The sequence below is a fragment of the Passer domesticus genome, chromosome 1 (assembly GCF_036417665.1).
Source record: "Passer domesticus isolate bPasDom1 chromosome 1, bPasDom1.hap1, whole genome shotgun sequence".
NCBI classification, from domain to species: domain Eukaryota; kingdom Metazoa; phylum Chordata; class Aves; order Passeriformes; family Passeridae; genus Passer; species Passer domesticus.
In genome coordinates, this window is record NC_087474.1 from 1,258,056 (window position 1) to 1,282,226 (window position 24,171).

The window sequence follows — 24,171 nt, forward strand, 5'->3', positions numbered from 1 at the left end:
TTTTTGCTCTAATGTGCAAGTGGGTGGTGTTTTTTGAGCCACCTGGAGCTCAGCAGCACCGTGATGGATGTCCGTGATGCTTTTCCTGCTGTGGCAGGTTTGCCCTTGGATCTTTGGAGGGATCTTGGTGTCTGTTGTAGGGACACCACATCCATTTTCAACCAAGACGGGAAAAGAAGGAAGAGGGGAGCAAAAAGGAGGAGAAGGAGAAGAAAGAGAAGGAGAAGAAGGAGAAAGAGAAAAAGGAGAAGAAGAATAAATAGAAGGAGAGGAAGGATAAAAAGGAAAATGAAGAAGAAGAAAGAGAAGGAGAAGAAGGAGAAAAAGGAAAATTAAGAAGAAGAAAGAAAGAAAGAGAAGGAGAAGAAAAAGGAGGAAGGAGAAGAAGAAGAAGAAGAAGAAGAAGAAGAAGAAGAAGAAGAAGAAGAAGAAGAAGAAGAAGAAGAAGAAGAAGAAGAAGAAGAAGAAGAAGAAGAAGAAGAAAAAAGAGAAGTGGGAAAAAGAGAAGGACAAGAAGGAGAAAGAGAAGAAAGATAAAGAGAGGAAGGAAAAGAAGGAGAAGAAGGAGAAGGAAAAGGAGAAATAAAATCCGCACACGTTGATTGTATTGAATCACAAATGCCAACACCACGCTGTGGTGGAAATTCCTCCCTCCCGATGCCTCCCCTCCTGGCTTTCTGTCTTCACTTGGAGCCAGTGGTTACTGGAACCACCAATTCCTACATTTTGTCGGGCCAAGTCCTCTCCCATGTCCACCAGCACTGAGCCCCAAGCCCTGGAGGGGAAAGCCCAGGCTAGAAAAGCCCTGCAAACCTCTGCTGAAAGCCCAAGTCAGCAACATTTGCGTGGAGACCTCCCCACCTCGCTGGATTAATGATTCCTGTGGTGGCCTCGTGGCTGCTTTTACGAGCAGCAGAGAAAGGGGAGGAGGAGAGGAGGCATGGCAGCTGAATGACAAAATCAAGGCTGGCTCTGCCAGGGCATTTCCTTATGTAAGAGGAGCAACGGGATGGTTTCCTACACCCCTGTGACCAAAGGAATGCGGGAGCACACGGCTCGACCCCGCCGGGGAAACGGATCCCGGTGGAGTCGGGAACATGCGTGGGCTGGCCCAGGCACCGCCAGGGAATGAAGGAGCTGCTCCAGAGCTTCCCTAGCTCCCGTCCAAGGGATTAAACCATTCACTCCAGGGTTTGCAGGGAAAAGCCTGGGGGAGCCAGCCAAAGGCAGCATGCTGTAAGCAGGCAAGGAGTTCAACTCAGGATTCCTTGTTAAAGGAAGAGAAGGGAACAAAAATAAAGTCGAATTCCTGCATCTATAAAACAAAAGTCTCCATGTTTTTCCAGATTCCAGGGTGAAGGGCTTGTAATGCAATGCTGCCGCTTTCTGTGTTATTTTATTTTTATAAATATATCTCTCTCTCTCTCAGTCTTCCTCATCCTAACCTTTCTCACTAAGATCTCCAAAGCTGAACTGCTGTTGTTACTTATCCATGTAATGCCCACTGTCCTTGAAGAATTATTAAAAAATTAAATTACAGAATTATTAAAGTGATAAAGCAAATATTAACGCACTCCGACCAGCATCTATTCTCGTCCCTAGGGCAAGAAATGAGATTTATCAGCATTTCACTCCCCAAAAGTTCATCCCCAGTTAGGGGGATTGAGCCCTGATGATCTCCTGGCATCCCTTGCTTTATTATTTCTGCTGGTAAGGGCAGATCTCACTGGCAATTCTGGATTCAGGAAGTTCATTCTAGGAAATTAATTTCCCTCAGAGCCCATTATAGAGGGAAATAAGGTGCTGGAATCAGCTGAGTGCACCTTGCTCTGGTTGCTGACCACATTCCAGATGTTTCCTCATGGAGTTTGCAGCATCCCTGCCCTTTGGGGAAAGAGAATCTTGTTGCAATCAGGAGATACAGCAGGAAGAGCCAGGGTTTTATGGGATTGGACACGCAGGGGAAACACTAAAACCAGCTTTTCTTTGAGGGTGAAACAGGACTAGCAGGTCTGAGCTTGGGTTCTAAAGGGCTCTTGACTTGAGCTGCTGGTTCCCATCCAAACTGCTGAAATGAAGTGTTTGGTATCCCATCACAGCCCATTAACTCTTCATGGCTGATGGGGCAGGAGCAGGGAAGCAGGAGCCGGGAAGCACCACTCCTGCTCCTCACACAAAGTTAGGAGGAAACTAAACAGAGACATCTTGGTTTAGGTAACCAGAAATCCACCATCAGTATCTTTTATTTCTATGTGAACCATTGGAAAAAGAATTTAACATAATTATTGAGGGGAGTATTCATTACACAAAGTGATTTCCTTGGAGGAAGTTTAGATCTTGACACAATTCTGCCCTCATCGCCCACGGTCAGACTCACAACAGTCCCCAGACTCTTTAAATCTTAGAATCAGGATCATGGAGGGATTTGGATTGAAAGGAACCTTAAAACTGTTGCTCCAGCCTTTGCTCTGGGCAGGGACAGCTTTCATTATTCCAGGTTGCTTCAAGACCAGTCCAGCCTGGCTTTGAGCATTTCCAGGGCTGTGGCAGCCACAACTTCTCTGGGGAAACCAGTGATAATTTTCTATTACTCCATTCTCTAATGTAAGAGGAGTTGCTACATCAGCAGTGAAGGACTGTGCATGAGAAAATATAAAGCCAGTTTTGGTCAATCTTTTCCATTTCAATAATTTCCCAATAGTCCAATGAATAATCCTTCTCTGTAAGCTTCTGTTCTGAAAACTGCACCTAATCCCAACACACTGCATCCTTCCTAGGAAATCCTGGAGTGCTCAGAGGCGTTTATTCCATGTTTGTGCTGTTCCATGGAGTGTCACAGCCAGCAGTGAAGTCTGGCCATGCCTGCTGGTGAATGAATGTCCGAGGCAAGGGGCATGCAGGATTTCTGCAGTGTTGTGTTTCAGTTTATCCGACCTGGCTGCACGGGCTCTTCTCAGATCAAGTGAAAATCAAACTGCTCCTTTGTTGGATCCACATTCTGAGAATCCAAGCCCCTCTTTTTCTCCTCTGAGCCAAGTTCATGTCCCAGTGATTCCCCCAGTCAGCTCTTTCACCTGGGTTCCAGAGGGAGAAAAGCAAGTTGTTTCCAGAGAAAGGGAATGACAATGGGCGGGCCAGTTTCAAGCTGGGATAGAAATGCAGCTTAATATGCTGTCAAAAATGATTTGAAACAGATCCCTTCGTGCCAGCTGATAAAACTGAAATGTTCTGCTTCAGGCTGAGCCACCGCAGGTTGGAAGCTGACTTTTTAACCTTTTCCCATGGAGAAAAAAAATCAGAAAAACACACTTTTGGGGGGCAAATTTAAAAAAAAGTTAATATTCAAGCCTTGCCTTGAAGCATTTATAAAATTCCTGGGGTGAGGCAAAGCAGTGGAGTGTTGGTGTCAGAGTGAGAGGACAAGGCAGGGCTTGTCCCAGGGAGGGACACTGCTGGTCCTGATGCCTTGGGTTGGATGCCAAAATTCTGGCAGCAGAGTGCCACACATGCCAGAGATGGCTTTTAGGAATTACCCACCACAGCCTGCAGTGTTTGCCAGAGCAGCTCATGGCCACCACAACGCTCTTGTGCACCCAGCTCCTCCATCTGCCCAGCCCAGAAAGCAGGGTGAGAAGATCCCTTGTTTGATTTCTCCTAAGCTGATCATTTACTCCACTTGTGCTCCAACATCAAGGTCTAAAGAGAGATGACCCAGCTGACAAAGTTGAAAACAAAAGTTAGTATTTAAGCCTTGCCTTGAAGCATTTATAAAACTCCTGGTGTGAGATGAAGCAGTGGAGTGTGGGGTGCTGGTGTCATGGATGGGACACTGCTGGCCCTGATACCATGGCTGGGATGCCAAAATTCTGGCAGCGGACTGGAAAGGCTCTTAGGAATTATCCACCACAGCCTAGAGAGTTTGCAAGAGCAACTCATGGCCACCAGAACCTTGGTGTGCATCCAACTCCTCCCCTGCCCCTTGTGCTGCCCAGCCCAAAAGGAAAGTGAGCAGTTCCCCATGTTTGGTTTCTCTTAAGCTGATAACTCACTCCATTCATGCTCCAACACCAAGGTTTAAAAGGAGATGACTCAGCTGGCAAACTTGAAAAAACTTAATATTGAAGTATTTATAAAACTGGTGTGAGATGAAGAAGTGTAATTTTGGTGTCAGAGCAGGAGGACAAGGCAGAGCTTCTCAGGGGACACTGCTGGCCCTGCTGCCATGGCTGGGATGCCAAAATTCTGGCAGCAAAGGGGGATGGCTTTTAGGAATTATCCACCACAGCCTGGAGTGTTTGCAAGAGCCACCACAACCTTGGTGTTCATCCAGCACCTCCCCTGCTCCTTGTGTTGCCCAGCCCAAAAAGGAAAGTGAGCAGATCCCCCTGTCTGATTTTTCTTAAACTGATAACTCACTCCATTCATGCTCCAACACCAAGGTTTCAAAGGAGGTAACCCAATGGGCAAAGTTGAAAAAAAAGTTAATATTGAAGCCTTGCCTTGAAGCATTTATAAGACTCCTGGTGTGAGATGAAGCAGTGGAGTGTCGGTGGCAGAGCAGGAGGACAAGGCAGAGCTTCCCAGTGGGACACTGCTGGCCCTGATGCCAAAATTCTGGCAGCAAACGGGGATGACTTTTAGGAATTATCCACCACAGTGTTTGCAAGAGCCACCACAACGCTGGTGTTCATCCAGCACCTCCCCTGCCCCTTGTGCTGCCCAGCCCTAAAAGGAAAGTGAGCAGATCCCCCTGTTTGGTTTCTCTTAAGCTGATAACTCGTTCCACTCATGCTCCATCATCAAAGTTTAAAAGGAGATGACTCAGCTGGCAAACTTGAAAAAAAGTTAATATTGAAGCATTTATAAAACTGGTGTGAGATGAAGCAGTGGCTCTGCTCGGTGGCAGAGCAGGAGGACAAGGCAGAGCTTCCCAGTGGGACACTGCTGGCCCTGATGCCATGGTTGGGATGCCAGAATTCTGGCAGCAGACTGGAAAGGCTCTTAGAAACTATCCACCACAGCCTGGAGTGTTTGCAAGAGCCACCACAACGTTGTTGTGCATCCAGCACCTCCCCAGCCCCTTGTGCTGCACAGCCCAAAAAGGAAAGTGAGCAGATCCCCCTGTCTGATTTCTCCAAAGCTGATAACTCGCTCCACTCATGCTCCACCACCGAGGTTCCAAAGGAGCTGCCCCCGCTGACCTCCAGCAGCATCCCCAGCCCCGTCCCTGCCGGCTCCTCGCAGCCCTGCCTGCCGAGCCCTTGCCGATCACTGCAGCAGCAGTTTGTATACAAAGCTGTCACCACTCTCAGGAGTGGGTGGATTTTCCAGCTCATCTGTAACCTGAGTGGCACTTCAGCCCCGGGATCTTTCTTCCCAGTGTCAACAGCACACAGCGGCCGAGCTATCCCCTTACACATTATCTTCGATCAAGTTGATGGACAGGAGGGAGCAGAGCCAGGAGTCATTGTGACAAGCTGGGTGTTTTTACAGGCACAATGGTTAATGGGCTGGTTAATGTAAAGGATTAGCCCCTTCAGCCCCGGGACATCTGAGAGGGGAGGAAGGGGGTGGTGCTGCTCAGCCAGCCCCGCTAGGAAATGCCACGATCGGCTCGTAACCAAATGGAAGTGAATCGGGATAAAAATCCTGTATGGTGTCTTGGGTTTGGCACGAGGGGATGGTGGTGGGCACCCAACAGAAAACACAGAGCCTAAACATCACGGTCTGCAGGGAATGAGAACGTTCCCAAAGCTGCCAAAGCTCCAGGAGTGTTCAGACAGCACTGACAGGCACAGGATGGGATTTCTGGGATCGTCCTGGGCAGGATCAGGAGCTGGAGTGGATGATCCCTGTGTGTCAAAGATCAGCACTTGGACTGGATGATCCCTGTATGTCCCAGATCAGGATTTGGACTGGATGATCCCTGTGTGTCCCAGATCAGGATTTGGACTGGATGATCCCTGTGTGTGCTGTGCAGGGTAGGAGTTGGACTGGATGATCCCTGTGTGTCCCAGCTCAGGAGCTGGACTGGATGATCCCTGTCTGTCCCAGATCAGGATTTGGACTGGATGATCCCTGTGTGTCCTAGCTCAGGAATTGGACTGGATGATCCCTGTGTGTCCCATCCAGATCAGGATTTGGACTGGATGATCCCTGTGTGCCCCATCCAGATAAGGAATTGGACTGGATGATCCCTGTGTGTCTCAGCTCAGCAGTTGGACTGGATGATCCCTGTGCATCCCAGCTCAGGATTTTCTGTCATCCCCTGATTCCCTGAGCCACACACTGGAGGAGCAGGGAGGGATGAGAAGGCTGGATGGACTCTCCTCATCCTCAGCCAAGGGATAAGAAGGGAAAGCTCAGCTGTGCCCTGGGGACATCAGCACTGCTGTCCCCAAACCTCCCCTGGCAGAGGATGCCGACAGCTCCATCTCTTTGTCGGGGGCTCCAAAAAGCGGCTGCCATGGGGAATTGCTGTGTGGAAAACGCACATTTGCCACTTTTCCTGAGGCAGCAAAGCCTGAGGAGCTGCCCCGAGCCCTTCCCTGCTGCATCCCCGTTCCCTCAGAGCAGCATCACTGCGAGGAGCCCATGGAGTGCCATTGTATCAGCCCTAAGTGCCCGAGCTTATGGGATTTAGGGCCATATGCTCGCATGGCTTATGTGCTGAGCAGCTTAGAAACCCTTCCTCCAAATTCCTCAGGCGGGCTAAAACCTCCTGCCTGACTGGCTCAGCTTACAGCAGCGAGACGGTCCTGGAGAGACCCTCCCTGAGAGAAAAGGGCTGGAGAGACCCTCCCCTGGAGAAACAGGGCTGGAGAAATCCTCCGCAGGAGAAAAAGGGGATGGAGAAACTCTCCCCAAGAGAAAAGAGGCTGGAGAGACTTTCCCAGGAAAGCTGCTGAGTTCCAGAAAAAAAGGGGCTGGAGAAACCCTCCCCAGGAGAAAAAGGGGCTGGACAGACCCTTCCCAGGAGACAGGGGGCTGGAGACACCCTTCCAGGGAGAAACAGTGCTGGAGAGACCCTCCCCAGGAGAAAAGGGATTGAAGAAATCCTCCCCAGGAGAAAAGGGGGATGGAGAAACTCTCCCCAGGAAAGCTGCTTAGTTTTAGGGGGAAAAGGAGCTGGAGAAACCCTTCCTGGGAGAAAGGAATTGGAGAATCCCTCTCCAGGAGAAAAGGGATTAGAGAATCCCTCTTCAGGAGAAAAGGGATTGGAGAAACCCTCCCCAGGAGAAAAGGAATTGGAGACACCCTTCCCAGGCAGAAAAAGGGACTGGAGAAACTCTCCCCAGGAAAGCTGCTGAGTTTTAGGTGAAAAAGGAGAGACTTTCCCCATGAGAAAAGAGGCAGGAGAGAACCTCTCCAGGACAAAAAGAAAAGGGGCTGGAGAAACCCTTTCCAGGAGAAAAGAGGCTGGAGAGACCCTCTCAAGAAAAGGAATTGGAGAATCCTTCTCCAGGAGAAAAGGGGCTGGAGAAATCCTCACCAGGAAAGCTGCTGAGTTCCAGGAGAGAAAAGGGCTGGTAGAAATCCGTGATTGTTTGAGCTCCCTCCTAACATCCCAGTGAGTCACTCAGAGGTGGAAATCTGGGGCAGCACAGGGCTGGTGTCACTCCTGTCACTGATACAAATCTGTCTGTGGCCAAATAGGTTTCAGATATGACTTAATCTATAATTATTTAGGGTTTTTATCACGCTGTTGGGATTTCATCATTTGGTCAGGCCAAATCCTGTCACCTGCACAGCAAAGTGATGTTCAGCTGTGCCTCCGGGTACGAACTACTCAAAAAAATGAATCAATTTAAGTTGGTGAAAACTCACAGAAAAAAAATTTATTTCTTTCCTTTTCTTCTCTTCCCAAATGGCACTATAATTTTGGCAGCAAGAAATTAGGATGTAAAAGGTAGTTTCTGCTTAGCTGCTTTTCTTTTTCTAATCTCCATATATTTTTATTATTATTTCATATTCTGAAGGTGAAGGGGGAAAATACAGGAAAATATTTAAAAAACAAGCTGATTTAAAAATTATTATTTTTTAATAATAATTTTATTATTTAAATTCGTGCCAATTCACTTTAGCAGCATCATGGGACTCACTGAAAAGTGACAAAGAGATGGACCTGCACCAGGACACTTCACCTGAACCTTGGGATTTGATGGCAGCAGGGATTTGAGTGCAGACAGGGGAGCTGATGGAGCCTGGAGCATGATTTCAGAGCTGAAAAAGTATTTTTTAATATTAAATTTATATTATTATTTTGTCATGATGACCTGTGGTGACACCCACCCTTCGTTTCTCCATTGGGGGTCCTTCTCCCTCTATCCCAGACATGATTTAAATTCTGTAGGAAAGCAAAAGTGGTTTCTCCTTCTGGTTCATGGAAAAGATCCAAGTTAGCAGAGCTCAGTTTTCTGCTGAAGACAAGTCCCAGCCTCACAATTTTCTGTGTGTCCATCTGTGCAGAAAGGCTGGGACGTTGCTGTGGTGAAATTTGAGTGTGACAGAGGAGTCAGAAAGGAAAGGGCTCGTTCTGTTCTCCAGCAGCTTTCAGAAAATGACCCAGGGGCAAAACCCCGCACCGTGTCCATGATATTTAACTTTAATTGCCATTTTCTAAGGGGAACCCATTGAATTTTGGACACTGAATGGGCCAGGGGTGGTTCCAGCCCTACCTTACAGTGCGAGTTGAGACATCTGCTGTGTTTTAGGGAATAGGGAATGTTGTGGTAGGCCCAGCAAAGAACAAAGTCCTCACTCAGCCAGGGAATCCTGACAGTGATGGAGCTGGAAATCTCCCTGCATCAAAGAGCTCAGGCACAAAGCAACAATTATCATGGTCACCGCAGATCAAGGCACCAAAAGATGAAAGGCTGGATTCTTATACATATAGAAATATAAATATAAATGTGTGCATTATTCTGCCTTGATAAAGGGACCTTTAAGTGACACCTAATTACACACAGTTATTATAAAACCTGCACAAATCAGTGCAGAATGGTCAGTGCACAGGGATGAGACAAAGGGAGCATTTTTCACATTTTCCATCAATTCATAAATAAGGTAAAGAGGTAACATCACATTCCCAAGTTACAGAGGGAATTTGTGACAGAGCTGTTCATGAAGCTTGGGGAACCAAATTTTGATTGAGGTCCTGCTCTTTTCAGGGTATTTTTGTTATTTCTTTTCCTGTAGAAGTCATTGAAACAAATTTATATTTTAGCAAAGCCTGGAGCTGTTTCAGCTGGAAGTGGCCTTTCTACAGAAAAATAATGTCCCAACTCTCAGCATAAGTGGGGAAAAGAAAACAAATATCCTCAGGAAACAGGTCCAACAAATTTATCACTTCACTGATAAAGCAGTTAGGAGTTTAAACTCACCTCATTTGTAGACCTGGGTTGAATTCACCTGTAAAGGCAAAATAAAAAAAAATCATATAGAAATCACAGTTTTCAGCAACCTTTGCAATATTTTCCTTTGCCAAGCAAAGCCCACCTCAGTTCTGTGTTCAAATTTAAACAGTGTGAACCAAGATAATATTTTTATTTAACAAAGGAGCAACAGGTGGGGAGACAAAATGCAGGATAACAGTTGAGGAGTACAGTTAATTAATGTGAATTTGACTGGATCCATCCAAATATTGGATTTAAGCCACTGAGCTATGGGGTTCTGCACCTGGATCTTTCAGGTTGCCTTCCACTCTAAAAAACAGCAAAACTGGTTCAAGATAAACAATTATCTATAGGACAAAAAGTGATACTTATTTAGGATTTATTTATACAAAACAAGGTGAGATTAGAAGGAGCAGATGAGGAAAAGGCTGAGAAATGATGAGGGCAAAGCAGAAAAATAATTGATATCAAAGCCTTGGTTCAGCAAAGGATCCAAAAATGAGCTGCAGGTTAAACCCACACTTAAGTTCTCACATGGAAATTGAGGGAGGTCCTTAATTACACAAGAAAATGTCACATTTATGCCAAAAGAACTGAAACGCTTGTTGGTTTCGGTTAACGAAACAATTAATTCAATTTTTAGCAGCCATGTTGTTGAGACAATCCCTGAGTCCTGGAATCTCCTGAGCTGGAAAGGACCCACAAGGATCACCAAGGTTGATTTTTACCCAGATGAGTTCTTAAACTCTTATAAATTCAGCACTAAGATCAAATGGATTTTTAAAGCCCTTCATCACACGCATCCAATAAGCTCAGATTCCCAAAAACCCCAATAGTCTCTCACAGGCAGAGCAGGACAAATCCCATGGGCTGAATTCCTTCCTTCCTCAGGGAATGGGATGGGATGGGATGGGATGGGATGGGATGGGATGGGATGGGATGGGATGGGATGGGATGGGATGGGATGGGATGGGATGGGATGGGGTGGGATGGGGTGGGATGGGGTGGGATGGGATGGGATGGGATGGGATGGGATGGGATGGGATGGGATGGGATGGGATGGGATGGGATGGGATGGGATGGGATGGGAGCTCTGATTGAGTCATGGCTGCAGAAATCCAGAACCGAGTGCTGCACTTAAAAACCCCCTTTTATAGAATCCCAGAGTGGTTTGGGTTGGAAGGGACCTCAAAGATCATCTCATTCCCATCCAGCCTGGCCTTGGAAACCTCCAGGGATGGGGATGCTGATGGCTGGGTGATGTTACTTTTCTAAAGAAAACAATAAAGTAGTTTTTTGTTTGTTTTTTTTTTTTTTTTTTTCCTAGATCAATGCAAAGAAAGTGGATAATGGTGGCCTTGCTTCTTGAAAAAATGGGCCAAACATAAAATAGTGATTTGAGGTATTTTTTTATTTAATAATTTTTTCTTGCTTAATAAAATATTTATTTAATTATTTTTATTTATTTTTTTTAATTAAGTAAAACGTCCATTTCTTCTCAGTATAAAGCCTTAGAGTCACAACAAACAATCTAATGGGTCCATCTGGGACAAAAATAAAAACCATTTAAATAAAAATGAAAACTATTTTAAAATATTTTTTTAAATTAAAAATAAAATTTTCTTGTAATTTCTGACTTCAGGAAACCATTGACTCCATCACTGCTGGGCACTGGATTCCCACACTGCTGAGACATTCCATCCATGGGGCAAGCAGCTTGTGATTCATCCATGATCCCAACTTCTCTCCTCCAAATTACCCTTCCATGTTTTGACATCAGTCATGTTCTACTCAAACCAGACCGTGCTGGTAAGGCAGGGAGGGAATGGATGGATAATGACCTGGATAAATGAAAACTGGCTTGTCAGGTCATGGGGATCCACGTAACTGCTGATTTCATCCCAAATAAAGATGTGACCTGTAATTCAATCCAGTGCCTGCAAGCAGCACAATTCCCCTAAGGGGGAAAAATTCCATTTCTGAATGCTGGATGTGGAGGCTGTGCCTTCCCTCTGGTGCAGGCATCTGCTCTGGACCTATGGGATAGGTGACAGCAAGGGGGACAAGGATTTCTTCAGCTTTTTGCCTTCATGACCCCATTGTGGAGAATGAAATTAAAAATTAAATTAACTGCCTGATAACAAGGTGCTCCCATTGCCAGAGGAATTCCCTCCCAAGGTCTCCACTCCTGCATCGATGAATAACTTTAATGTTGAGGCTGTTTTCACACACATGAGAGCTGCTTAAGGGACAGTGGTTTTTAACTTGATTTTTGACTTGGGTTTGATGGGAGTGAAGTATTGTATTTGCAGAGAGCCCCGACAAAGGGAGGAATGCTGAATCTGACTCCATGTTCTCAGAAGGCTAATTAATTATTTTATGATACTATATTATATTAAAGAATACAGAAAGGATACTTACAGAAGGTCAAAAAGATAATAATGAAAACTCATGACTCTTTCCAGAGTCTGTCACAGCTTGGCCCTGATTGGCCAAAGAGTCAAAACAACTCACAGCAGAATCCAATGAAACAATCACCTGTGGGTAAACAATCTCCAAGCACATTCCAAAGTCACAAAACACAGGAGAAGCAAATGAGATAATATTGTTTTCCTTTTTCTCTGAGGCTTCTCAGCTTCCCAGGAGAAAAATCCTGGGTGAAGGGATTTTTCAGAGAATGTGAACGCCACAGAGAAGGGGTTGGTTGAGAGTTGCAGAGCAGCAAAAGAGAGATGAGATGGGAAGGCGAAAAGGGGAAAGCAGAGGAATTTGTGGGATTTGCTCGAGTTCATCCACTTATTATTAAAGGGCAAATGAGAAGCGACAGGGAGGTAACGCTGAGCAGGCCTCGGCCATCCCACAAAACATCTCCCATAATTTCAGGGAGCAGGAACTCCAGTTGAAAGATTTTTGGAGCTGGCCACGGCGCTGTCATGGGATTGGGGAGAGGAAGAGGAGGGGGGAATGGCTGGGGAGGGGGCAGAACTCATGGAGAGGAGTGGGAGCAAGGCTGAGGTCAAGGCCGAGGTGTTGGGGGCAGCTCCCGTTACATGGAGACCAAATCTGCTGCTGGGTTGGGATGCACTGGGACAAGGAGCACGTCATAAACTCCAGGCTGGAGTGGGGTAGGGCTGGGAAAGGCTGAGTCCCCTCCAGGGTGGCTGCTGAGGCCACATTACCTGACATTTCCCCCGCCCCAGCGCGACGTGACTCAAGTGCCGGGGGTTGCATTAAGGAGGTGTGAACATCATGAGCCTGGAAAGCAGCCAAAGCTTGGGAAGGTCAAGAGAGGAATTTTTCCACCAAGTTCAACTGGACTTTCAATCAATTCCAGCTTCACCCTGTGACTTTCCCTACGTGTACCCAAAAAAATGAGGTGACGTGCCACGTAACGAGTGAGACCACACAGGGCTGACTCACTCAGGGCTCCTCTCATGCAACGTTTGCTGAGGACATCTGGGAACATTCTGTTTGAGCTGCATGAAAAAGGGGTGTCCAAAAAGGTGTTTTGCTATTTTTTTCAAAGGAAGAAGTGGCTGAACACAGGCAGAAAGTTGTTCAAAGTATGGAAAGGACATGAAAAATTAGGACTGGAAAGATGACAGCAAATGATGGGCAAATCCTGGGATGAGTTTATGGCTTTAGGGACATTTTCAGCCACTGAGGGGAGGTTGTTCAGACAGCCAAACCTCAGCTGCTGCACCCTCACTCAGAAATACAAATCCCTAACAGCCCAAAAGGTGCTGGCAGGGTGACAACACTGAGATCAGCGAGGGAATTCCATGTTGTGATGGAGAAGCAGTTGCTCCATTTCCTTGGTAGGTCCTCGTCTGGTTGGGCTGCCTTTGCAGATCTCACCCCAAGTGCTGAAATTCATCTTCAGCTTTGCCATCAGCTCTCCAATAAATTACCCTGGAGAGGTGTTTAGAGACCCCATAGCTCGCAACGTGCTTGGGGAAAAGCACTAAAGAATGATGAAGAGCTGCTGAAATTTTATGTTACAAATATTTTTACAGCTTTAGCCCCTATTTTTAGTTAACAAATCATCTATGGACCAATTATAATTTCCTTCACACGTATTAAGTACACAGAAGAATTCGCCAAACACACTGGTGCTAACCCCAAACATTCAAAAAACATGAGTCAGCCCCTCTCACTGCCTTCCCCCCTCCCACCCTGGGCTTATAATGAACTTAAACTTCATCAGACTTCGGCAAAAATAAATGTAGGCTCTTTATTTGCCTTCTTATATTCGAAATTTTTCCATTTTGCCTCTTTAAGGTTTCTTCTGCACCTCTGAGGATTAGGTAAAAGAAAACAAATGTTTTCTCCTATTTACTTGTCTTCTGGAGTGAGGGATGCCTAAAAATCCCTCCAGGTAAAGATTGTGACAACTCCTGCAATCCCTGGATTTCCCCATTTTGGTTGGGTCCATGTGCTCTTACCTTGGTTTTCCTTCATTATGTGGAATATGTAAGTGAAAAAAAATCATATGATTACTGCTCCATCTTCCCAGTGTGACTGAGGGCATGGTCAGACCTTCAAAATGCTGGAACAATTTTAAACCTTCCAGCTTTTTTAAAGGGAAGGTCATTTTCCTTTTCTCCGAGCTGGTCATGGGTGATCGAAGGCCTTTATTCCCTTTCCCAAACACCAACACCATGTCCAACACCACCTGAGATGCTCCTGAAAACCAAAACACCAACAGTTTTATTTTTGTGAAGACCTATCTTTAAACATCAGCATTTACTGATTTATTCACATTGTGCTTTTTTCTGAATTCCAAATATCCATAAATTAATTCTCTGTCAGTTTCCATTTTGCTGATGGGGTCACATTGGAAAAAAATGCTCAAGGAATCCTCTTTTCCCTTAATTTCACTCATTCCAGAGGATCACAGTTAATGTCTGTACCAGAGGAAAAGTCCCAGCCTCATCATCCAGCACTCAGGGATGTGAAGCAAAACCCCACAAGGATCCCAACCCCCTTTATCAGTGTGCACCAAATCCCTTGGAAAAGCAGGAGCAGAGACCTGGAGGAGTGCTCCTGGATAACCAGAACCAAGGACACCTGGGGAAGGTCCAGATGCTTTGCAGGACAAGAAGAGCTTGAGAGAAAAGTGGAATAGGATGAGCTTAACACCTCCAAATCCAATCCTTGTCTTTCCAAGGGATCTGGAGATAATAACAACTCTTATTTTAAGGTCATAACTTCAATGATTTTTAAATCAAATATAGATAAAGACATCAACTGTGTCTGGCTTTCCACATGGCTGGAACTTCAAAGAGGATTTTGGTGCTCTTTGCACTTTGGGACTTTCTTTTTATGTCTTCAAACAGGGCCACAGAAACACTCAGCAAACACAGAATCATCTGCACAAAGCTTCTTTCTGGACCAGTGCTCTGTGGCAGACACTGAAGTCAATCCCTCCTGGCCTGTGTGGTTTTGTGAGAATCCAGGAAAAAAAAAAAAAAAAGGAAAATAAAAAAAGGTAAAAAGCAAAATTCACCAGATCAGCTTTCTAAGCAGTGACTTTCCCTGAGCTTTCCTAGAAACCCTGCTCTGCTTTTCCCATCTCCTGCCAAGCTGTATAGAATTGGATGAGCATAATTTTTCTTTTGCTCCTTCCCCATGAGCCTGTGCCAGCGCGAGGAAGTTTATTTTTGTAACTTAACCCCCTCTTGCAAAGTGCACTTAAAGCACCTGGCTTTCCATTTTGAATTAAACCAGAACTGACCCTACTTTGCTGAAAATGTGGCTGTTCTTTATTTGACGTGCAGGGCTTTGAGTCAGCTGTAATGGGCTGGGGTTAAGAGAGTCTCTGGTGAGGAAAATTTGGAGAAGAGAGAGCAGCTGGAAGTAAAATTGATTTTAAAAATCCCTGAGATGCTCAGAGACAGCCCTGTCTGACAGCCTTCAAATTCTACCTGCTGCGAAGGAAAACCCATTTGGGGTGTTTTGCTTGGTTGGCTTTGCTTTTATTTTTCTTTCAAACAGGTTTCTAGAGGCCTTGAATGAAATTGAACCTGGAGGCCAGGGAGGGAAGGGGTGTCTGGAGGCTGTAAAGGCAGAATTGAGTGACTTGCACAGACTTCAATAATTTGCAGACATCTGATATTAAAATGAGAGAAATCCCACCCCCACATGCACGGCCTGGGAACTGTGCCCTGCAGACACTTTTAATGGCTCCTGTGGCTCCGTGCACCCCAACCTTCCAGGAACGCCTTTTGCCGGGATATTTATTGATTTTTCTGGATCTAAACAAAAGCCCAGGAAAGCAGGGCGGCGGGAAAACAAAAAAAATTAATAATAAAAAGATAGAAATAAGATGAAAACCAGCTGATAGCTCAGCCTCAGGGAATTCTTAGGGCTCTCTGCAAAGACAGACATCCAAGGAGACGTGGCAGCCTTGTGGATCTGGGAGAAGCAGGTCAGGACGTCAAAGGGAGTTAAGAAAGTTGGAAAAATCACTGAGCAGGAGTCATTAAGGGCACCCATCACACTAAGCCTGGTAACTAATCCTGAAGCCTTATCTGCTCCCAGTGAGAAGCCTGTGATCAAGAGCAGAGGATAAAAATTGTAGGCTTCAAAGGGGAAAATTAGTTTATATCAGAATCTGGAGCACCCAAGGCCTAATAATTAACTAATTTGGAGGTTTCTGTCATTGTTATTGCTCAGTAAATTAATGCCTTAATGTTGGAAAAAGAATTCTCAGCAGAACAGGTTTGCAGATCAGAGGTAATATACTGAAACGAAGTATTTAGCTCACTTTGATTCACCCCTCTTCCATTCCTAATCCTCAGAATGATCCCCTGACATGGATTCATTTATGACAGGATCCTGTGGAATCAGATAATTTTCCCTCTAAAGGAAAACATTAAAAAAAAATATTTTATATAAGATTTCTGATTTTAAGTGGGTAATAATGACTGAAATGAACATCACACCTCCTTTTTCCTTTATACCAACCCCAGTTTTCACCCGGACAATGAGGATGATGCCGTTGCACACTTCAGATGATCAATAAGCCACAAAATAAAAGTAATTTTGTAGCAGTGGAGACTTTGAAACCACTTCCTAGAGCAGCCAGACTTACCCAGTGTTGTCTTCAGCACCAGCTCTGTTCTTTAATTTAGCTCTGGATCAGTCACTCTGCTCCTAGAATTCCATCTTTTGATTCCATTCCCTGTAAATGATGAGCAATGCTGAATTCAGAATCCCTGGAGCAAGAGAAACAAGGGCCCTTCTTCACAGCTTTGGGTCATTTTGAAACGAGTGGCTTTTCCAGAGGCCCAAAGGAATTCTGCCAGCCTGACATCACTGCTTGTCCCAGGGCTGGGGGTGACCAGTGACATGCCACCCTGCCTGGCTCATGAAAGGCCATCCCTCAATGGCAGATGAGAAATATTTTCCTGAGTCCTTTTTCATAGTTTTTTTCACAAAAACTGGGTGTAAGGCGAGAGCTCATCCACCCATCTGTGAATTCTCCTCATCTCTGACCCTGCTTTGAGCACGAGGTTGGACAAGGTGAGCTGAAGCCTCCTCTGACCTGAATCTCCCCGTCTTATGGTCTGGCTGCCAGGGAAAATTGTCTTGGGAATGGGAAGGAAGGGAGACAATCACTGCAGGTGATTGAGGTTCCCACATGCAGGGACTTGGAGGGAGTCTGGCAAACCAAAATAAGGAGAGAAGAGACAGATTCCCACCAGGAATCCAGGCAAACTCAGCTTGGAGGGGCTGAACCATGAGGAGACAGCCATGGAATCAGGGAAGTTGGACAGGACCACGCAGATCATCGAGCCCAACCATGTCCACCAATAAATAATTTCTTGTCCAGAAATCTTTTAACACTTCCAAGGACAGCAATTCCACCACTTCCCTGGGCAGCCTGGTCCAATGCTTGAGCATCCTTTCCATGGATAAATTTTTCCTAATATCCAATCTAAAAAACAAACTCCATCCCATATCCTGCCGGGAACAGTGCACGGATGAGTCACTGCAGACGTTGCGTTTGGGTCTTGCTCCTGAGGCTGTTTGATCCCTTTGCTACTTCCTAACCTTTGTCCTGCCTCCCAACTTTCCATTTGTGTCTGCGCCGCCGTTCCCGACCTTCGGCTGCCGTGCCAAATTTTTCTGTGACTGTATCACTCCATATCTGAGCTGCAAACCTCAACCACAGCGCGGTCCCCTGCTTCAAATTCATCAAGAGAACATATGGAGAGCTGCTTTTTATATTTGGCCCCCAGCAATAACCTCAGAATTTTCCCACATGCTGAGATGAGACATCGTTCATTTTTAGAATCCCTCTTTTCTCTCCTTATTTAGAGATGTTTCACCATTGGCTCATTGGGTTTTTTTGTCAATTCTGGGGTGGTTGGGTCACTTGGTGCCATCATGGGGCAAACAGAACAGTGAACTTTTATTTCCACATTATTAATCAGATCTTTTTACAACCCCAAAGGTGCTGTGAACTGTGCTGGGGAGTTTTAATTATTCACTGACCCTCAAAGACAGTAGGGAAAGCTAAAACTGTCCTGTTTTTCATGCTTCTTGTTTATTCATCAAGATTTAGGGGGGAAAAGGAAGAGGGGGGAAGGAGTGAATGGCATCTGTGACTTTTCTGCTGTGAATAGCAGAGCAGAGAAGGCCACATTCAAAATTTTGAATATATGTCCTTTTTAAAAGATTAAAAATGCAGCAGGAGCAAGCTATCTATGGAGCAGGTTGAAGGGGACTCATGGCAAAGATGATCCCATGGTCCTGTTTAGTAAAATAAAAGTAAAATCAGGAAAACCAGGGCAGCTGCTTCTCAGAGAGGGGATGGGCCTTTGATGGGTATCCCTGAGAAGGAAAGGCCCACCCCAGGCACAGCTGAGCTTGCTCAAAATACAGATAGAACTGACAGACAGACAGACAGACAGACTGTTCCTAGAGGGACCACAGCTCTCCAGCCTCCTGCCAGAAATCCACGAGGCCAACGTGTTCCAAGTACTGCTGAGCAAGGCCCTACGAAACGAGGAGAAATGACCACAAATATGCCTGTGTTGGAAATTCCTGAGGAGCTGGCACTGCTGGCAGTACTGCTTGGAAAGGGAGCAGCCAAATCCATGAGGAGCATCCTCGGCAAGGGGGGAATTTGCAGAGAGCGGCCGCGCGTCCAAGCCAATCCAGCCTGGAGCCGTTTGGAAAAGGGAAAAATTTTCTTTTTTTACAAAACAACTTTCCAATTTGTGCACATCCCTCCAAAGGAAGAACCCACTGCTGGGGGCATCTGCAGGGTCTCACAAACCTCTGCTCTCTCTCAGTGGATCAAAACCCAAAGTTGGAGCCTTAATTCAAGGAAATCACAACCTGAGAGACAGAAAGTGAGGAAAGGCAGTCAGTATTAACCAGAGAGTTTTCCAAGATCTGGCATCTTGCCTTCTCTTTAAATATAAAGAATGTGGGGGGAAATAGACCCCCTTTTTTTTTTGTGCTTTTTATTCTGAATCTGGCAATGAAGATACCATGGAGGATAATTCCACAGAGAACTGGGGGTTGAACAAACATATTCCAGAAAGCAAACATATTACAGAGAACAAACAGAAATCAAATGTATTACAGAGAACATATTCCAGCCTCCAGGTGCAGCACATGGGTGCCATAACCTCAGGAGAGCTATCTCCTGCTCCTTCTGTTGTCCATCCTTCCTCAGAATCTGTGTTTAGGGTTGGGTCCCAAAAGGAGCCTCAAAGCCCTTGATAAGGTGTCTGTTCAGACACCATCCCAAAGTGAACACAAAGTCTTTCTCCATCCTATTTCAACCAACACCCCACTGATCTTTCCTGCTGCCACACCATGAAGTCCATAGTTAATATCATCGTTAATAGATTCAGGGAAATGCTCTTTTTTTCCTGGGCCACCATGGAGGGATGGTGTGGGAGCAGTGGTCAGGCTGAACTTTGGATTCTGCTTCCACCAGTACTGAAAGACCTGAAGAAACAGCAGGTCTGTGATGAACAGCTTGGACATGGAACATCACTCTGTGCTCTTGTATTTCCATGAGGACTGAGGAAGAAATTGCAGTTTTCCACATGGAGGTAGGGTTGCATGGCCTTTCTCAATTTGGGAAATGGGATTTTAGTCCTCACTAATATTTTTTTTCCTCTCTGCTTCCTGTCTCCTAAACTCCAGAGCATCAACCTTTTTCCTCGCTGTGAAAAGATCCAAACCCCCATTTGTCCCAGATAACATATTTTGGATTGTTTGATACCACACTGCTGTGTTTCCAATTAGGTTTCCTTGCTTTTATCTTTTTCTGTGTAATCTATTCAGTCCCTCCCCCTAATTAGAACCTTATTTGCCTTTTCCCCCCTTTCAACAGTGTTTATCCTTCACATTGTTCCCTCCATCCCTGCTCAGCGAGACTGACTTCTGTTATCTTTGTTTTTTAAATATATGTTTAGGTTTTATTGGCACAGACATTTGTTTGAGCGGTCCAACTATTCATTACAGACCTCATGATTTTCCACAGTAAATTTTCGAGACAATCAACACAGATCAACATTATTTCGTGTCTCATTCCACATTCTTTCGGAGAGTTATGTGTTATGAACAGCCCAATGCTTCAGATTATTACCTTCCATACACAAGATACCCTCGGAATCAGAGGATATCTGATGATATTCTGATGGCTAGACTTCCAGATGTTTTATTTTATTTATCCTACTTGGCTTGTTTTCTAGGACTAAGTCCAAACCAGCCTCGAATCTCAGGGGTTGCTCAACAAATTCTGTGAGGGGCTGTGAAAAGTTATAAAGCAGAGGGGGGAAAAGTCTTTGCACAACAAATAATTCTGCAAACTCCAGTATTGTCCTTGTGTATTTAAAATAAATGTTGATGAATAACATTGTAAGAAGATTAATAAGGAATTTTAACATGGACTTTTGGGACAGCATGGAAATTCCCAAAATAAACTGATTTCTTGCTGACACAAGTCAGGAAGAAACTTTGCAAGGGCAGCTTTCCCTAAGTGTTATTATTAATATTTCTCCTTTAGAAGACGGCTCTTTGGGAGTCAGGAGGGGTTCTGGATGTGTATTTGAGTCAGGATATCAGCCTCCATTCCCAGAAAATAAATGGAGCTGAGAAGAGAGGAAGAAAACCACGTGCTGTGGTGCCCTCCTGCCCATGTGGAGCCCCATGGAGCTCAGAACCGAAGAACACCTTCCTGGAAGGAATTACCACATCCACCTGAGCAAGAGAGCACGTCCAGAGGTAAACAAAGAGGTAGAAGAGGCCCAAGGGACTCAAAATTCGGCAGAATAAGCAAGCCAGTAAGTTAACAATTGACAATTTCACCTCAGTATATAAAGACATTGACACATTTCACTTACTGATAGGCAAGAGGGGTATTATCATAAAATGAAAATTTTATGAAAATTTAATAAACATTTTGGTGAAAACGTTTTATGAAAAAATTGTATTAAATTTTTCTTCCCTGAGAAGAAACCATTTCAGTCCACTCTACTTTCCCTGTAGTTCCTCCCAGGTTTTGGTATCAAATGAGGAAATTCAGGGGTTTGGAATTAAGGATTTGCATTTAGGTGGGGGGATTTTTACTTCCAGAAAAACCTAATTCCACCAGAAAAATCATCAAATTAATGATGGACACCATCATGGGTTGGTTATCCCGAGAAAAGCTGGATTGCCTGGCAGCTTTGGAGTCATCATCCCATTCCCTGGACCACTTGGGCTGGGGACCTCCCCAGGGTAGGAGGAATCCTCTGATTCTGGATCTGGATTGGGAGGAAGGTTTGTGGTGGTGCCAGTCATCCAGATCCAGAAAAAAGGGATCTCATTTATCCCAGTGTCATCTCTCATCAATGGGAGATAAAAGCCAACCCTGGAAGTGTCCAAAAGTTCTGTGGGTGTGGCACTTGGGGACATGGATTATTGGTGGGCTTGGGTGAGGATCTTGGAAGGTTCTGCCAACCTTAATGATTCCATGATTCCACTCTGCTTCCTTCAGTGGAAACCGCAAGTTCAGTCACAGGTGGATAATCCCTGCATTGTCCCTCCACGATTCCCATGGATTTTCAGCTCCCAAATCATGGATATGAGCTGAACCAACCACATAACCCAAGCACCCAGCCCAGCCTTGTCAAGTTGCTCTGGAATTCCTCTCATCAGGTTTTGTGGCCTTGATTCCTCACAGCCAGGCCCTCCAACACCAGCAGGGTTCTTGGGAAAGGCAGCAAAATGAGACAAAAAAGACAAAAACGCCCCAATTTTTGTGAGTGCTCAAGGAAGTTTAGAAGCCTTTTTGTAATTTTAAGCCTTTCCCCCCAATTTCATGTAAATCTCTTTCTGTTCTTTCAAACCAAGTTCAAAACTCACAGGCTGAAATTCACAATACCCAAAAAGAAAAGGAAAAAAAAAAAGAAAAGGTAGGAAATTTGAGGATTTTCCCACCCCACCCCACTTTCAACAGCTTCCAAACCTTTTTACTACGACGGCCTGAGAGGGCTCTTTATTTTTACAGCTGCTGCATACCTACTTCTCCTCGCTGGAAGACGCACACGCAGCTCCAGCGATCCTAATCTTTTCATTCCAGGAAAGGAACCAGCTGTAAATCCACTGGAGCAAGATCAGGATACAGCACCAGGGCTGTTCTGCCCTCCTGCTGCTTAAGACTTCCCCTGAACCTCTCTCACACTCAGCCCTGTCGTGGCTCCAGGAGCCTGTGTTTTGAGAATCCCTTCCCATCTCCCCGTCCAGCCCTTAAAGACACTGGAATTTAGGATTTTCCAGACCTGGTGAGACACCCCTGGAAAGCAGCACTGGAATCAGGTTGGGATGGGTGGGGGTTTTGGTTTCTTCCAGGCTGAGAGCACCCGAGAGAGGGGCTTGGTTTGCATCCGCTCCCAATTTCCAAACAAATGGCAGGGATAAACTTACTCCATGCCCCCTCCCTGTCCCTGGGTGATGCAAATGAAATTTATTTAATGATGTGCAGGGCTTGAAAGCACAGCTTCTTCCCACTTTCACTCCAAGCAGGATTTTTCCCTATCCTTGCTGATGTCTTGTCATAGGGCAGACTGTAAGAACAACAAAAATACTGGCATTATCTGAAAAAAAAAAAAATCCTATAAAGACTGAGAATTTCCCTGCAGCCCTGGAAAACTGCTCACGGAGTCACCTTGTATCCATGAAAACGTCACCTCCAGGGTGAGTCTTTCCCAAATTTTCGCGGTAACCTGGTGCGAGTGTGTACAAACACTCACAATGAGTGCTTAGCAACCCCTCCTGCCAGCCCAGGCAGGGGCAGAGGGAACAGAAATGTGTGGGGAGCTCTCCAGCTCTTCCTGCAAGGAAAATAAAGCAGCAAGGAACGGTAAAACCTGGGCTGGGCTGACGCGGAGGAGGTGGACCTTTTTTCCTCTTTCCCTCTTTCCCTCTTTCCCTCTCTCCCTCCTTCCCTCTTTCCCTCTTGTCCCCTCTCCCTCTTTTCCTCTCTCCCTCTTTCCCTCTTTCCATGCTGTGAACATAAGCCTGGCTTTGTCTTTTTGGACTTGGCCAGTCTGATTTGGGTTCCAGAGACCCTCTGTCCTCAGTAAAAGTGGCACAAATGAAATATAAAAATAAATAAATGAAAATTAAAATAAAATAAGTATAAATATAAATTTTAAAATAAATATAAATTCAAATGCAAATATAAAAAATATAAATGTAAATAACTATAATTATAACTATAACTATAACTATAACTAAAGATTTATTAAAAATAAAAATAAAAAAATAAAAATAAAAATAAAAATAAAAATAAAAATAAAAATAAAAATAAAAATAAAAATAAAAATAGAAATAGAAATAATAGAAATAGAAATAAATAGAAATAAATAGAAATAAATAGAAATTAATAGAAATAAATAAAAATTAATAGAAATAAATAAAAATGAATAGAAATAAATAAAAATGAATAGAAATAAATAGAAATAGGGGTGGAGGGATGTCTGTTGTGTGTGGTTATAGGGAAGGAGGAGGCAGCCCAAAGTTCAGGAGATCTGCAGGACTTTTCCACACGTGTGCTGTCATTTCTTATCCTGTCTGCATCCAGGGTGTCCCAGTAAGGGGGAATGTGGCCATTGGCCATGGAATTGGATCATCACTCTCAGGGCCAGGAAATGAAGAGATTCTGAGCCCAAATGCCACAACACAACCCCCAAGGATCTGCTGACTGTCCTCCAGAGATGAACAGGCAGGACAACACCCCACTGAGGGCTGGCCATGACATGACCCAGTTTTCCCACCTTTGGGACATCCACTTTGATGTTTGGTGGCAGTTTTGGAGATGGGGGTGCCTATATTCACTCAGGAATGATATCCTAACATGGAGATGATCCAGTGCATTCATGGGATACAATCCTTTGTCACATAAAAATATTCAAAGACACGGATTCCAGTCTAAGATCTGCTGGCCATTTGTGGGCAGCTGTGACACTCCTAATCCACCACATTTAAAGGAAATAATGTCTTTTCCCAACCTTTGTTGGCAATGTCACCTCATTGCTCACTTGGGGACAACAGTGCCTTGCTCAATCCTTCACCCTCATGGGACACCTCAGCACAAAACCTGTTTTTTTTGGTTTTCTGAGAGGCCAGGAAAAATAATTTCTTCACTGGGGTAGAGTTATGGGAGATGGGCATGTGTGTCACCAGGATGATGTTAATTTGTCACCAGCTTCTCTTCTTTCCCGGAGTCTCCTGAATACATTAAACTGCCTTAAAATCCAGA

At 45.0% G+C, this 24,171-nt stretch overlaps 1 long non-coding RNA gene across 1 annotated transcript in view; it reads right to left on the reverse strand.

Annotated features, from left to right (window-relative positions):
• LOC135286788 (uncharacterized) overlaps positions 1-16,578 on the reverse strand; it is a 30,660-nt gene extending 14,082 nt beyond the window's left edge. Inside the window, exons 1-3 of the long non-coding RNA XR_010350838.1 lie at positions 16,492-16,578; positions 13,841-14,081; positions 9,384-9,411 (exon numbers count right to left, since the gene is read on the reverse strand). This is a non-coding gene — a long non-coding RNA (uncharacterized LOC135286788). The remainder of the gene's footprint in view (positions 1-9,383; positions 9,412-13,840; positions 14,082-16,491) is intronic.
• Positions 16,579-24,171: the final 7,593 nt, after the last annotated feature.